At 45.1% G+C, this 16,577-nt stretch overlaps 1 long non-coding RNA gene across 1 annotated transcript; it reads left to right on the top strand.

Moving 5' to 3' along the window:
- Positions 1-1,779: 1,779 nt before the first annotated feature.
- On the top strand, positions 1,780-15,284 carry LOC110347273 (uncharacterized). The gene is made up of 3 exons (XR_002391784.2): positions 1,780-1,922; positions 11,485-11,553; positions 12,265-15,284. It is a non-coding gene; the product is annotated as an uncharacterized LOC110347273 (long non-coding RNA).
- The last annotated feature ends 1,293 nt before the right edge of the window (positions 15,285-16,577 follow it).

Below are 16,577 nucleotides of genomic sequence, written 5' to 3' on the forward strand. Positions count from 1 at the left end.
AAGATGTGATCAGACAGTAACACAGCTGCCAGCTCTTAGGAGAGCTGTCTGGCTCTGGCTGCCTTTCCTCTACTACATATACTTCCTGTACCACATATCAGTTGACAAGGCAGCGATCAGAGGGGTCTCTTGGCAGTATAACCAGAAGGCCTGTTGTTTAACTTTTTCCGGAAGCAACTACCACAGAGAAAAAGAGAAAAGAAAAAACCTTTCTTCTAGAATGTTACTAAGTTTATTGGGTTTGGGAGAAACATACACTCTAGGTAGACAAACCAAAGAAGTGGGGGCCAAAGGTTAAAGCACAGAGAATGGTGCTTAATGCAGCATCCATGTCATCTCCTCTTTCTGGCTTTTTATTCCTAGCAGATGTTAAATATAAAAACTTAAATATGCTCCATTTCTCTTGTGATCTTTTATCTAGGACCTATGTTTCTCAAAAGATGGTTGAAGAACCAGTTACATTCTAATGACCTGGGAGAATTGGACTGTAGATTCTCAGACTTAATAAATCATTTTCTCTGGGGATGTGGTCAGAGTCAAATTCTCTAACAAATTGTCTGGGTGATTTCCTAAGCACAGCAAAGTCTGACAATCAAAGATCCAGAGAGACAGCCCTTCACTTGGGTTAGCACACTGATGTATTATTTATATGATATTGACTTTCATATAATGCTCATATTGGCTCAGTTGGGTGGTATGCCACCACAATCAACCACTTTTTTAAAGTAATTCTGTGTTTTTAGTCACTCCCACCCATATCAAACACAAGACTAAGCTATCTATACAAAGACTTTTTCTTCAAAATATTGGCTACAGGGCCAGGAATTTAGCTCAGTGGTTTCGCTGCCTGCTGTGCAAGCGCAAGGACCCGAGTTTGATCCCTGGTACCAAAACAAACAAACAAACAAAATATTGACTATAAAATATCAACGATGGGTTCAAAATTATAAAAATAGTAAAAACTCTAAGTTTCCACATAGCTAAATATTTCAACTGTTATTATCCAAACTACAACAACCTACACTTTTTCCAGCCAACACAATGTTGCTCTTGATTGCCACAACAAACTCATGAAGTGGTAGGGAGATATGAAGTCTATTTTACAAATAAGGAAACTGAGGCAAGAATACATAGAGACAGCATTCTTTGTTTTGGTTTTTCTTTTGTTTTTGGAGGTAGGGTCTTGGTCTGTAGTTCATGCTGCCTTTGAAGTCACTGTGTAGCCCATGCTGACCTCGAACTTGCAGCAATCCTCCTGTCTCAGCCTTCCAAGTACTGGGATTAAGGACATGAGCCACCATACCCCACACCCAGGAACAATATTCTTAAATGTAAGACTATGCTTTCTTCACAAATTCTTTCTAAGTCTACATAAATAGATAAAGTAACTTGGAAAGGGCCCGATGCAGAAGAGTAGTCTGCAGATCATCTAATGTCAAACACGGGAGCTTATGTTCCAGAATTGTAGACCTGGCACTGTACGTCAGGTTAACATAGGAACATTTTTAAATCCTACCTTTTATATATTTTGAAGATGTGACTTCATATTTAAATAAAAGCTGCATGAACTATTTACGGTACCAACAAACTATCTACTTACACTTTTTCCAGACAAGGAAGAACAGCGACATCTCCTATTCATCTCTTACACTGCTTGAAGTGCAAGAACTGGATGGTGTTTTGAGAAGTGAATTATTTGAAAGGTAACACCTCCCCCTACTGGTCAAAGGAAGGGAGAGCCGGCAGAAAGCTGTAGAGCCCTCTTGCTGCAGTCCTGGGCCAACACCGCAGGAAGCCGCGAACACAGGAGAAGATGGGAGCAGCAGGGCGCCAAGGGTGCCCAGCTGGGCTCGTCTCAGCAAGCAGATGGGAGGCACCTGGCACAGCGTGGCGTGGAGCAGGAGCCACGTGGGGCCGGCGAGGTGAGTAGCGGAGCAAGGGGGAAGGAGGGGCGCCGCGGTACTGGCAGAAGCTGCGGCACTGCTCCGGCTGCGCTTAGGTACCCAGACCTTGGCCCGCAGCAGTGGTGGTGGGAACCCAGAGGCAGGCAGGGAAGACATCCACTTCCCCAGCCCTGCTCAGTTCCCCGCTGGTCAAGTAATGGGGTGGCCTCTCTGGCCTGCTCCCCCAGGGAGAGAATTGGCAAGAATGAGCAGGAAGCGGCTTGGTTCCTGCCCAGCTGCACTAACGGCCTCCTGGGCCTGGGCCATGCAGGCCACCTGTGAGGCCCTCCACCTGCTGAACATAGGGCATCCCAGGTGGAAGGGCGGGAACACCTAGGGCCAGGCCGTGGGAGTGAGGGATCCTCAGGGCTGCGGAAGCCTCCTACCCTCGAAGTCCATCTGCACACACTGGCTCTGACTTCTGTGCCTCTGCCGGTCCTAGCAGCAGGTGGTCAGGGCAAGTGGGCTTCACAGGCTGCCATGTGGACCAAGCTTTAAGGGGTCACCTTTCATGAGTACTGCCCCCCCAGCTAGTGCAGTCTATCTTGAGTGTGTGGGTGGGTGTGGGTTGCTTGCCCCTCGTTCAGCTCAGACACTCCCAGTTCCCAACCCCTTTGGCTGGCCCTGCCATGTGCGTCCACCAGGTGCTCCCTGGCCAATGTGTCAAGGGTGTGTTCCCCATCCCTGTGTGAGGCACTGGCAGAAACACTCGCTCATCTTGGCTCTGTGGTGGGGCCTCAGCCAAGTAGCCACAGGGGGCTGCACCATTAAATTCACCCTGTCCCTGCTTCGCTCCCCATCAATTCTTACCTCCTGGCTCTGCTCATTACCCCTTGGCTGGCTTGCCAAAACTTATGAGACAGTGAGATGCCCAGTAATTCTTTCTAGACTCTTGTTGTCCCACTCAAAAGAATTATACGGGAAAACCAATGAACATAAATGTTCAGCGTTTATTTAAGGTAAAAGAAAACGAAGTGAAAAAGGAATGCAAAAAGAAGTGCTCACGTGCTCTGAAGATAAGATATACCCTACATGCAAGGTGAGGCGCTGCATGAACAAGAGGACAGTGGATGCAAAGTCAATGGCCACCATGTTTTATATCTTCTTTTGATGTCAAATCCAGGCCGTACTACACAGGGCTCCAGAGCTGCCCTGTGTATGCATCCTAGCCAGTTTCAAAGGTCTCAGTGATTGACAGGTTCTGCCTGACTGTCCAGCTGGCTTGCCATGCCCTAAACTCCTGCCTCACCATGCCAGGGCGTGGGACCTGAGGCTGATAATGACCTTTCTGTCTCCAAGATGGGTGATAGGACATTTGTCCCGGGTCCAGTGGTCAGTGCTGGGGATGCCCATAGGCATGCAGTGATGGGCACTGAGGGTGAGAACCAGAGTAACCTCAGTATTGCAAAAACCCAACACTTGCTTCAGGGTCTTTGTTCTGGACCAGAATAATATTACCAAGTGGCTGGAAAATACCAGTCTCTCCCACTGCTCAGGGACCAAAGACCAGAAAAATGGAGTTCTGATTGGTAAAATACAGAGGAAATTAAGTAACAATCCAAAGCATCTTGAGGCAGAAGTCCTCTAAATATGGCTTCCATCAGGGAACAATCCTGAGGTCCTCAGTGACAATTTAGAGGGAAGATTGAAAGAAAGAGGGCTGACATTCTGGATTTGCCAGAGTGGCTATAAAATCATTGATGTTGTTACAAACTGACCCTCTCAAAGTCCTGAAAGTGGGGAGGTCCCTCCAGGAGACCAGCAACTGAGGAAACGCACACCCAAATTCAATGTAAGAATGACAGCTGTAGACCAGCCTTGTCCCTCGGTTCTGCGGCCTGTGGTGCTAGAGATGGGAGTATGTGAATTCTTCCCTCAGCCCCCTGTGCCAACACAGCTGTCTCTAATCTGTTGGTGACAGGCAGTCCAGCCAATTCCCTCTAGTTAGGGAAGTTCAACAAACCATGTGGTGTGATTATTTTTATAAGCAGCCAATGTCCTGGGAAACTGGCTTATGGAAACCACTAAATTCTCCTTGCTTATAAAATGGAGATAATCATAGCCCTGGCTTCACAGAGCTGCTGTGATGTTTCAGTGGCTTCTGCACATTGGTCCATGGAACCAGGCTGGGATCCAGGTTTGTGAGTCCTAAAGTCTGTACAAGAACTATGAGAAAAGATTTTTGATATGAGCTCAAAAGAGAACAGGATACATGAAACTCTCATCTGCATCTTTATTCACAAGCCAATGTTTAATTGACCTAAAGGCAAAAATTACGAAAAACATAAAAAGATAGATATATAATTGGAAAACAAATAAATAATTTTTAAAAAATACAAAACAGGTAATGCTGTAAGATCAATTAATGTCAAAGCATTCACTCCTCATCAACCAACAAACGTGAATTCCTTCAAAGCATCCTCCAGCTTCCTCTGGACAGCCACACCCAAACAAGAAATGCAGACAGGACAGCGTCTTTGCTGAGCCACCTTCTCTGACTTAGTTCCCTTCTGAAAACCAGCCCTGTCCATCCTCAACCTGAGTGTCCTTCCTGGGAATCCTCCAGGATACTGACCCATGGCCCCTGACTTTTTTTTTGAAAGGGAAGGGGTTTATTTGGCTTAAAGTTTGTAGAGGTTTCAGTCCATAATCAGCTGGCTCCAAGACAGGGAGGATGGCAGGCAGGCATCCCCGGGGAGAAACAACATGGCGCGCACGAAGTAGCAAAGGCATCAAGGGAGCTTCACCTTGTCTTCCTGCCTCTTTTATCCCATCCAGACTACCGGGATTAGGGTGGTGCTAAATCACTCACTCACATGTACTGGTTTAGAGCACATGCCCTTAATCTCAGCATCACACATTCCAGATTCAGCTACCTCCGACCAAGAATGAGGCTTTGAGGGGACCTCCAGACCCAAACTATAACATTCCGCTCCAGGGCCCCAAAGACGCATGTACATTCCTTTATGTAAAAAGCATTTAGGGCCAGGAATTAGCTCAGTGGTGCCACCGCCTGCCTCATAGAAAGCCTTTAGTCCACCTCTAAGAGTTGCCAAAGTCCTACCAGTTTCAGCCTTGCTGAAAAGCCCAAGTCCAAAGTCTCTTCTGAGATTTAAGGCAAACTCAGCTGTGAGCCCCTGTACAAGTGAAAAGAAAGTTAAACACTTCCAACATTCAATGGCACAAGATAAACACTTTCATTCCAAAAGTTACAAACGGATACAAAGGAATAGGACCAAAGCAAGTCCAAAATCCAGCAAGGTAAATATTAAATCCCACAGTTCCACTTCCAGCATGCAAGACCATGGCTCCTGACTCTTGTGCTGGAAGCAGAGCCCAAGAAGCCCAAGGAGCTGATGGGAACTATGGTTCATGGTCCTGCTGGCCCCAGTTTTCCACTCCTCCCTGTGTCCATGTCCTTCACCATGTAGTTTTGTAATTACATGATTCTGGGTATGGCCAGGAAAGAATAAGATAGAAGGGACAGTTTCAAATCTGGGCCTCAATTGAGAAGCCTTGCAAATTTCTACTTGTTCTTTTCCACCTCCAGGAGAACAAGCCCAGGCAAGCTTATTGGGAGATGAGAGTCATGTGGGGCATGATGAATGCTGTCCCAGTCACCACAGCCAAGACTCACCTACATTAGCTACCAGCTGACCCCTAGACAAATGAGCAAGCACAGCTGAGTCCAAATCATCCAGCCAAGCCTACCCTCAAACTCCTGCCCCAAATAAATGAGTGATGGGATGGTTTGTTACACAGCAGTAGCTAACTGACACAGAAATCCCGTAGCTCCCTAGTTGGAACCTGAAGCCAGACTACTTCAATTTGAAGCCTGTCTCTCCCTTTTCATCAGATGAGTGACTTAACCACCCTGCACCTTAGATTTCTCATCTATAAAATGGGTAATAGTAATTCTGACATGTAGAAGTTATCAGTATCTAAATGGAGTCACGTAAGTGAGTCCTAACAAAAATTCAAGAGGCCATCAAAAAGGAGCCCTCACACACATATACCTATAGCAGGACTTATTACAAAGAAATTCATGCACATCTACCTATGTTAAGAACATCAAAAGACCCTAAAACCATGAAAATTCCAGATGAGTCACTTCCATGAGGACCTTCCCTGGCAACAGCCTATATTCCAGACAAGCCTAGCAACACAAGGATGCCTGCCTACAGCCAGGTATTCCCAACAGCAAGCTAACACCAACATCTGCAATATGCCCTGCAAATAGTGGCCCTTCCTTCCAGGCTGCTTATGTGAACTTCTTTTTTCTTTTAAAAGCTTCCCCTTGCATCAATTTTGAATATGCCTATGGTTCACCATAGCACACATATCCCAGATTGCAATCCCCTGCTTTTTTGTGTATTTTGTTTTGGTGATTCTGAGGATTAAACTCAGGTCTTTCACACTAAACTACATCCCTAGCACTTTTTATTTTTTATTTTGAGACAGAGTCTAGCTAAGTTTCCCAGGCTGGGTTTGAACTTGCAGTCTTCCTGCCTCAGCCTCCCAGAGTAGTGAGATTACAGGCAGGTTCCACCATGCCCAGCTCTCTACTACCCTACTATTTCTAAATGCACTCTTTCTTTGGAGATCCCCCCTCCTCCTGAAAAGAGACAAGCACAGGTTTAGAAAAATTATAAAAGTCTAGGAAAAGGTCGCTCTAACAATGGAGGAAAGTGATTTAGACCTTGGGTCAGGATGCAGATCCTGACTTGATAGTTCACTAGCTAGGGCTTTGCAGAAGTTGTTTCTCTTCTCTCTCATTTTCTGACTGAAGGAGATGGCCAAGAGGATCTGAAAAGGCACAAAAGGTTTGTCTCCTGATACATTAATATTGGCATAGTTTTTTCCAAAATTGGGTATTTCTGTGATATGATTCCCCAAATCCCCAGAATATAAGACACAACCACTTTTAAAGATGAGTTGTTGGGGCTGGGGATTTAGTTCAGTGGTTTCGCCACCTGCTGTGCAAGCGCAAAGACCCAAGGTCGATTCCCTGGTACCAAAAAAAAGATGAGTAGTAGTAGTTGTTGTTGTTGTTGTTGTTTGAAACAAGACCTCAAAATACATTCCTGGCTGGCCCTGAATTCACTGTTAGTTATGTAGCCCAGGCTGGCCTCGAACTCATGGTGATCCTCCTGCCTTAGCCTCCAGAGTGCTGGGATTACATGCACGCACCACCACACCCAGCTAAAGATTATTTATTTTTAAAATTAATGATAATATAAGGATTGAAGACTTTCAACTTTGTTCCCATCTACTTCCAAACCCATCCACCACCTCACCTACCTTAACCTCATACCTAATAGCTCTTTCCTGCCCCAACATTTATCTTTAATTTCATTCCTCCCTTCTGTTAGGAACTTTCCATGACTCTGGTCCCTGAGGGTACACCATGAATAAAACAAACCCAGATGCTGCCCAGAACATTCACTGATATGTAGTAGGTGTTAGTTAAATCTATTAGAATAAATAAAACTGGTTGTTTTTAAGTGCATACCGACCAGATCAAATGTTAACAACTTGAACTTGGCTGGTTCACAAGCTCCTACTTTGAGTTACAGGACAAAGTCCCAGTGCCAAAGTTCTTTCCCAATTGGGCCCTGACTCACACCAAATTGGACCCAGCTCCCGCACGTCTTTTAAGGCCACACCCCAACGTCATCTCCTCTAAGAAGACATCCTGGAAACCCAGGCAGAGTCCCCTTGTCAATGTCCCTGCTGCAAGATTTAGTTTAAGGTCAGGGTAGTAGCCAGCCGTGAGTGGTACTACTTCTGAGTGCACAGAGCTGGATGACAGTGCTCCTCTAAGCCACCAGAGGGCGCGTTTAAAACACCAACCGGACCTCTAGGTTTAAACCCCCAGTGACTCCCAGCTGCTCTTATGACTAACAGTCAAGACGCTCTCTGGGTTCAAATCCTGGGTGGAACTGAAACTCTGAGCTAGTGTCATAACTTCTCCAGGCCTCTGTTTCTACACGGGTTGTCAGGTGGATTAAATTGGTTATTTCCTGCAAAGCATTTGGAACAGCTGTCAGATACTATTCTCCGTAACCAGGGCTCAGCAGGAAACAAACAGCAAACTCAACTTGAGTGCTGTAACTGGGGAGAGTTTAATAAAGAGACTATTTACCAGGGTGGAGGCAGTGGGTAGGGAAACCGCAAAGGCTATCGAGGCACCCAGGGAGCTGCAGGGTGGCCATTACCTGGGTCCGGCATGTGGAAAGGATCCCCCGGAAGGAACTGTGGCCTTCTATCAAAGGATACAGCCAACCCAAGGCATCCCACCTCCAGGAAGCAGCTAGAGAAGTAAATGCCCCACCCCCCAGTCCCACCTGCTCCCCACTGGTCAAACCAACCAGGAAGCTAGAGGTCAAGAAATCCCTCTAGTGATGCTGACCGACATCCCATGGTGTGACCCCACCTCCAAGAGTTGGCAGGGAAGAGTGAAGATGAACCTGAAGAAGGAACTCTAGAATATCCAACATACATTGTTATCATTATTGCTAAATGTCTCCTGGCCCACGAGATCCCCCAAGCTCTGGCCCCAGTCTCTGCCTTTCTTCCCATCCCACTCATTCTCCGAGTCTCCTCTACCCCTCTCTGAAATCCAGGGGTTTACTAGGAAGAGGTGAGGGAAGCGCTCTGGTGTGCTAGTAACGCTCCAATTTTTTAAAATGTTATTTATTTATTTATTTATTTATTTTCAATACTGGAGATTGAACCTAGGGCCTTCACGTGGAGCTACATATCCAGCCTTTTTAATTTTTATTTTATTTTATATTTTGAGATCAACCTCACTAAGTCACTAGGTTCCCCAGGCTAGGCTCGATTTTGCAGTCTTCCTGCCTCTGCCTTCCAGAATGCTGGGATTACAGGCATGGGCCACCACAGCAGCTAAATCATCTGCATCAATTCTCAGTAGAGATTTCAGTGGCATAGGTCTACACGTTTGTTAGAATTCCTCTAACAATGTACTTAAGATATGTGCATTGGTTGTATGTAAATTCCACCTAAAAAGTAACAACTAAATGCGTAAGAATGAACTGTAGAGACTGTTGATAATAATTCTATACTGGACATTTCAAAAAGTTAGAACAGGGCCGGTGGTGCGGCTCAGCGGTAGAGCACTGGCCTAGCAACTGTGAGGCCCTGGGTTCCATCCTCGGCACCACCAAATAATAATAATAATTTAAAAACCTAAAAGAAAGGATTTTGAAATTTTCCACCATAAATAAATGATAAATGTTTAAGGAAATAGATATTTAACTTGATGTACACATTACACAGGGCCAGGGATTTAGCTCAATGGTTCCACTGCCTGCCTTGCAAGCACAAGGTCCAGACTTCAATCCCTGGTACCAAAAAAACCAAAAATCATTACACAGTGTATACATGTGACACAACATTACATGGAACCCCATTTTATGTACATTTTAAAAATTTTTTATGAATTAAAAATTTTTTTAAAGCTCTAAATGAATGTAGAATTTGTGTTAGTTGCATGCGTGTGGCAGTGTTTAGGAGGAATGCTGATGTTGGTGATTTGAAATGCATCGAAAAAGTAAGGTGATGGGTGGATGAAGGATGGAAATATGGACAGATACACACTAAAACAAGACAGGAAAGATGCTAATGGTAGAATCAAGGTGATGAGTACAGGAGTGCTGTAAAACTATTTCAACTTTTCTATATGCTTGAAGTTTTTCATTTAAAATGTTTTGGGAAATATTAAAATAAAATAATGTTGGTGAGGACCTGGGGATTTAGCTCAGTGGTGCCGCTGCCTGCCTCATAAGCGAAAGGTCCTGAGTTCGCTCCCTGATACCAATAAATAAATAAATAAATAATGTTGGGGAGGGCATTGAGTCAGCCAAGAAATCTGTCCTGCATTGGTTAGAGGAACCAAAAAAACCCAAATTCTCTAAGACTTTTTTCTTCTTACTTTGTGGTACTGGGGAATGAACCCAGGGCCTTGCACTGAGCTACATCCCAGCTCTTTTTTATTTTTTATTTTGAGACAAGTTCTCACTAAGTTGCCCAGGGTAGGCTCAAACTTTTGACCCTTCTGCCTCGGCGTGTGCCATCATGGGAATCTCTGGGACTTTCCATAGAAACCATACCCACTTCCCTGCAGTGCAGAACTGGTGTCCGGGAATGAATTATGCTAACTCTCAAGTCTTGGTTCTGGAGGAAGCCTGTCAAAAGGGAACAGAGAGGGGAGAAGAAGAGAGACAGCACCTCCTTCTCAGAAACCCTGTGAATACAGCTGTTTAACACCTGAACTCGTTTATTATTCATTCAACAAACTTTTAGTAATAAAACCTTGCAGTGTGCCCAACCCTGAGCTATGTAATGCTGACAACAGAGCCCCCGCCCTGCCTTCAGGGAACTCAAAGTTCAGTGGCAGAGAAAGGTTAATTCCCCAGTGACAGTCCCAACGGATCAGAATGCTATGGGGAAAGCCCCAAGGGAGGGACCTGACCGGGGAGGTGATTTTAATCGGAAAGCCTGCCCGATTGGGGGTGGGGACCTCTGAGCCCAGTCTTGGAGGAGTGTCAGTCAGGTTGGGGCTAGGGGAGGAGCAAAACAACAGTGCACACAACAGCCTGGAATTGAGCAGATTCTCTCAGTAAACCAACAAGTCCATGCAACTGGACATGAATGTAAATAAAGAAAGGGTGACGAGGATAAAGATAAGCATGAAGCAGTCAGCAGGGTGACAAACGGGCGGGTCCTAGATGGCCTCCCGAACCTTGATGGGACATCTGAACTTTATCCTAGGGAGTCTCTACAAGGACATGGGGTGGGGTTAAGTGTGTGTAACCCAGATCTTTGCAGATTCTAGGCAAGTGCTCTACCACCAAGCTACACCCCCAGTGCAGGAACTGTTCATATATTTATTATCCTCATTCTAGGTCCTGGCTGACAAAAATCCCCACCATTGGGAAGGTTGAAGGTCATGTCAAGAAGGGCAGAGAACCTGAAGCATTGTACACATTCACTCTCAAATGCCTCCACCGGGAAGCCACACTTGTCACTTCTGCTCAGACTTCCTTGGCTATGGCAAGTCACACACGGCCTTCAGGCCTGCCCAGAAGTACAGGAGGACGGGCCATCGGTGAACAGGCACAACAGTCACCACAGGACATGAATGTGGTAGCACTGAGAAAATGGGGAGCAAACAAGAGTGGCCTGGCTCAGGTGGTAGGAAGAAATGAATAGATCCTAGAAGCATCTAGAAATCATACAGAAAGGTAACAGGATGTGACCAAAGTCACAACTTCCTACAGGAGTGCGAACTGGTAATCCAGCTCCCTATGTGAAGGACAGAAATGGGCTCCTCTGTGGACTCTGCTGTCTGAGAAAGAGCCCTCGGGGGCCCACTTCCTTCCCTCACCAGAGGGCTCAGGAGAGAATGCTCATGATTCTTGAAAATACTGAAGGGAAATCTCACAGTTGCTTCCAAGCGAGAGGGTATGAGTAGGCATGAAGAGGTATAGACAGATTGTCCTCTTCCTTGCCATAGGTTGCCAAAGAGTGGAGGAAATACCCTTGCAGGTGGCTTCTTTATCACTGGATGAAGCAGAAATTTGGGGTGAGTACCTTGTGAAGTCCTAGACCGGAAGGCCTAGGAACTACAGGCCCCCCTCTAAGAAGCATTTGCAATATTCTCCTTTGGAAGGAGAGTCTCTCAATTAAGGACACTCTCTTTCAAAAAGGGAAACTGAGGTTCAGGGAAGACATGTGACTTACGAGAGAGAGGAAGGATAGAGAAGTCTCCTCTTATCCCCATCTAATGACCACCCAATTCCTGTTTGCCTAGGATAGTATTCATTGGATTGTGGGTATTCCTCGACATGTTCTAGGCATACGCAAGCATTTACACAGAGATCTTTTTAACTTAATGGTAGCGTGCTACTATGGTTTATCTTCAGATGTCTCCCCCAAAACCTCATGGGATCATAGGTGTGGCTTTGGAGAGGTGATTGGATCCTGCAGCCATGGTACTCATCAGTGAATTAGTCCACCGATGAGTTTATAGCTAAATGTGTTGCTGGAGGGTGCAGCCTTGTTGGAAGAGGTATGGGACATGGTATGGGACATGGTATGGGACATGGTATGGGACCCTTCCCTGGAAGGGTATGGGATGTGGCCTGGAAAGGTATATCTCCTATCTAAGCAGCCTCCCTCATGCCCTTATTAGATCAGTGTTCGTAGTTCTTCCCCTTATGCTGCAGCACAAGGCCTAATAAAGCCTCTTCCAAATGGTTTTATTTTGCTTATTCATGATTTCTGTCTTGAATAGAGCAGCCTGGGCTGATTGTTCGAAGAGGTGGTAACATTGAAGGCTGCTGGCCCTGAAGGCAACCACCAGCTGGGGCTGTCTTAGATAGACAAAAAGGATTGGCTCACACATGCCCACAGTGTCCTGTTGATCATCCACACTTTCTTCTTACTCACGGGAAGTGAAGAAGCTCCTTACAGACTACAGTGGGGAAATCTGACGTAAAGAAGGTTGGAGTTGTTTTGAATGGACCCCTGAATAAGTTGTCACAGCCAAAGCAAAGATCTCTGAATGGCTGCAAGGTATTTGGGGCAGCCACAGCTGTCAGAGAGAGAAGAAAGAAAGAAAAAGTACCTCTTAGGGAGTGTTGATACCTTCTCTTCTGTCTCAGAGGCTATGGGAAAATGAACGATTCTTCTATGGTCATTTGAATATTGAAAAGCACAGATTAGTCACCAAGAACAGTGCTGATGTTCATGGAGAAACAATGCCAATGGTTGGCCCCCAAATCAGAAACCACTATTTGTTCACTGAGCCCAGTTATCAGAGCCCAACACTCCAATTTAGCCAGCACACCGTCTGTCCATCTAGAACTATGCTATTCAATATGGCAGCTACAACCCACATGTGGCCCTTACACTAATTAAAATTAAATGAAATAAAACCTTCAATGTATCACATTCTTCCCTTTCCAAGAGCTCAGCATCTACACGTGCTCATGGCTACCACAAAACAGTGCTGACTTAGCACAGGGATTTAGCTCAGTGGTTCCAGTGCCTGCCTCGAAAAGTGCAAGCTCCCGAGTTCAATCCCCAGTACAAAAACAACAACAAAAAAAACAGTGCTGACTGTCAGACATTTGCATCATCACGGGAATGTATTTATTTACTTGTTTTTTATTTATTTTCTTTCCTTTTTTTGTTTGTTTATTCGTTGGGGGCGGGGACAAAGTCTCACTATATTGCCCAGGTTGATCTCAAACTCCTGGACCAAGAAATCCTTCTGCCTCAGCTTCTGAGTACTGGGACTATAGGCACCCGCCACCATCCCCTGGCTATTGCTATTGCAGTGTACAACCTAGAGGCTGCTTTGCAAAGACCCAGACAGTATTCTTTCTAAAGAAAGGACGAGGATATTTGGAATCTTCTTTTAATTACATGACAAAAGCAAGGGTACTGATTTGTTGTTAACAACTACGTCTGGTTGTGCTTCCTTGCACTGAAGCGATTTGGTCAGATTTTTCCTACTGTTTGCCCATCAGAAAAAAAAGTCCCATTAATCCACACATCCCCCACTTGGATCTCAAACCAGTCACGACATCTGACAGCTGTAAACTCTCACCCTGGAGATTTCTAACTCAACAGGTTGAATCCCAGATCCTGTTTCTGTATGTTTCAATGTCACTGGTGTGTGTATTTCCCAGGGAGCTGCAAATGGAGAAAAAGAAGGCGAAGAGACTGGAAATAGCAGCCACTACCAATGACTACATGCTCTACCCAGCCAGGACTGTTACAGGCTTCATCACTGCTCTGGGAAGCATGTGTGATACACAGAGGTGACAGCCAGGGCTCACAGAAGTGATGCCTCCTGCCCAGTCCACACAGGAAATAAGTAGAGAATATGAACACGGACTGTCTCACCGCAAACCACACATCCACCTTCCTCCTGTGGCTTACCTGCTCTAAAGCAAGCCAAGGAGAGACCTTGATTCCTGCATAGATGGAACAGTAACTCTGCCCACCGGGAAGTTTATCATGACATTTATCAAGGCCTACAGCCTACTGGCAATGAATTCGTGCTGATGATAGATCAAAGGCGAGTGGAGGCTAGGGAAGAATAACAGCTGGATGTGGGCAGAGGAAAAGTTCAAAAAACAAAGCAAAACAAAATAGAACTAGCCATGTGTGGTGGTGCACGCCTGTAACCCCAGCACTCAGGAAGCTGAGGCAAGAGGGTTGCCTGAGTTCAAGGCCAGCCTGGGCTACATAGTGAGTTCAAGGCCAGCCTAAACAATGTAGTGAAACCCTGCCTCAAAACAAAACAAAACAAAACAAAACAAAACAAAACAAAGCAGAACTAAAGACAAGAAATTCTTCCACGGGAAACTCTCTAACCAGGCCCCAATGCCCACCTTCATAACCACGGCCACGTGGCTCACAGTGACAGGTTTCTTCTCCATCTTGTCCCCCAGAGCCCAGTGCTGCAATGATGGAAATGTCTCTATCTGTACCACCCACACAGCCATGGCCACAGGCACCTACTTCAGCCCTTGAAATGTGGCACATGTGAGTGAGGAGCTGAATTCTAAATTCTATTTCATTTTAGGAAATTTTCACTCATGTGAATGTAGCCACAGGAGGCACTGAGCTACCCCATGGAATATCGCAGCACTAAATGGTCAGTTATGAAAGGCCAGCACAGGGCCTTCTGCTTTTGTGTCCCCCCAACCTATTACATGTAAATGAGTTGTTTGGGGGATGCCCTCCAGGGTCAGATGGCCTGGGTCCAAACCTCTGCTCAAGAAAACTCGAGGAAGTGACTTGATCCTGTTTGTTCCCAATGTTTGCCTCTGTAAAATGGAGCATCATAAGAGAGCCTTACAAAATGTTTAAAAGTATTGAATAAGTGGAGAGCAGTTAGATGTTCATTGCACGATCTCTTCAACTTGTCTGTAGTTATGAAGCTTCTCATAATAAAAGCTGGAAAACAGAGCTACTTCATACTTTGCGGCATCTGAGTTCCCAGTGATGCAGATACAGTGCCCACATAGTCCCTGGTACATAGAAATAAGGGGTGTCTTTAAAGAATCCAACAGGCATTTACTAGGCAAGTATCCACCTTCTGTAAGGTGGAAGAGATGGAGACATAAAGACAAAATAAATAATAACACTTGCCAGTTGTGATGGTATATGTCTGCTGATCCAGCTACTCAGAAGGCTGAAGCAGGAGGCTCACTTAAGCCCAAGAGTTTAAGGCTGGCCTGGCAACATAGTGAGATCTTGTCCCCTAAAAACAATAAATAAATAAATAAATTGAGTACTTCCAAGATTCCAGTTGTCTTGTTTTGTATATAATCATTTTAATATATGTCCTACTACTATTTATTTTTATTTTTAGTAAGGTATTATCATCAGGGGATTTTTTTTTTTTTTGGCACCGGGGATTAAACTTGGGTCCTTGCACTTACAGGGCAGGCGGTGGAACCTCTGAGCTAAATCCCCAGCCCTGACATTTTATATTTTTAAAACTTGTGACATTTAGCTCAGTGGTTCCGCCGCCTGCCTCGCAAGTGCAAGGTCCCGAGTTCAATCCCTGGTACAAAAAAAAACACAAAAAAAAACTTGTGACATAATTTTAAAAGTTATAGAAACAATACACAGTAATCAGCTGCAGCAACACACACCTGTAATCCCTGGGAGGGTCAGGCCGGAGGATCCCAAGTTCCTGTCTCGAAATAAAAATTTTAAAAAGTCGGTGATGTAGCTCAGTAGACTGCTCACCTAGTACATACAAGTCAATCTCCAGTATGGATGAATAGATGATAGACAGACAGACAGACAGACAGATAGAACTCTTGTATACCCTTTAACCAGATTCCCAGTGCTATCTTTTTCCGCATTTATTCTACCATTTTCTGTGCATATAAATAAAAATTTTCTCCTGACCAGTTTGAAAATGGCAGATGCTGCCTCTTTACCCCAAGTCTATATCAGTGTGCATTTTCTAAAAACAGGGACGATTCTCTTACATAAGCAGTGTACATGTGTCAAAGTCAGGAAATAAACACCGAACAAAAATGATCTCATTTGTGAACTGTATTGAGATTTTGCCAGTTGCTTCAGGAATGTCTCCTGTATCAGAGGAAACTTCTGGATCAGGCACTGCATTTGCTTTGGTCTCCTTTTACCTACACCAGGACCTCCGTCATTGCTCCTGTTTCATGATGGAATATTTTCAGAGTAGAGATCAGTTGCTTTGCAGACAGTCCCTCCACCAGGGCTTATCTGATGTTTCCACATGATTAGATTCAGTGTGTTTTGCTGAATACCACGGAAGTGAGGGTGGATCCTGCCTCAGTGCCACCCATTAGGAAGCTCATGATGTCCGTTTGTCCCATGACTCGTGAGGTTTGCTTTGATAGCTTGGTTAAAGTGCTGTCTGACAGGTTTCCCTTTCATATCGCCATTTCTACCTGTGGCATTAATCCATATCTTGTGGAGAGATATTTGACACCGTGGACATATCCTGTTGCTTCTCAGATTTGCTCACACTACATTAGCCTCTGTTACCGATTCTTAAATGAATTAATGATTATTACAGTCAAGTTTGCCTGA

The sequence above is a fragment of the Heterocephalus glaber genome, unplaced genomic scaffold (genome assembly GCF_053883595.1).
Source record: "Heterocephalus glaber isolate CG9 unplaced genomic scaffold, H.glaber_assembly_v1.0 deba00001744, whole genome shotgun sequence".
Classification (NCBI taxonomy): domain Eukaryota; kingdom Metazoa; phylum Chordata; class Mammalia; order Rodentia; family Bathyergidae; genus Heterocephalus; species Heterocephalus glaber.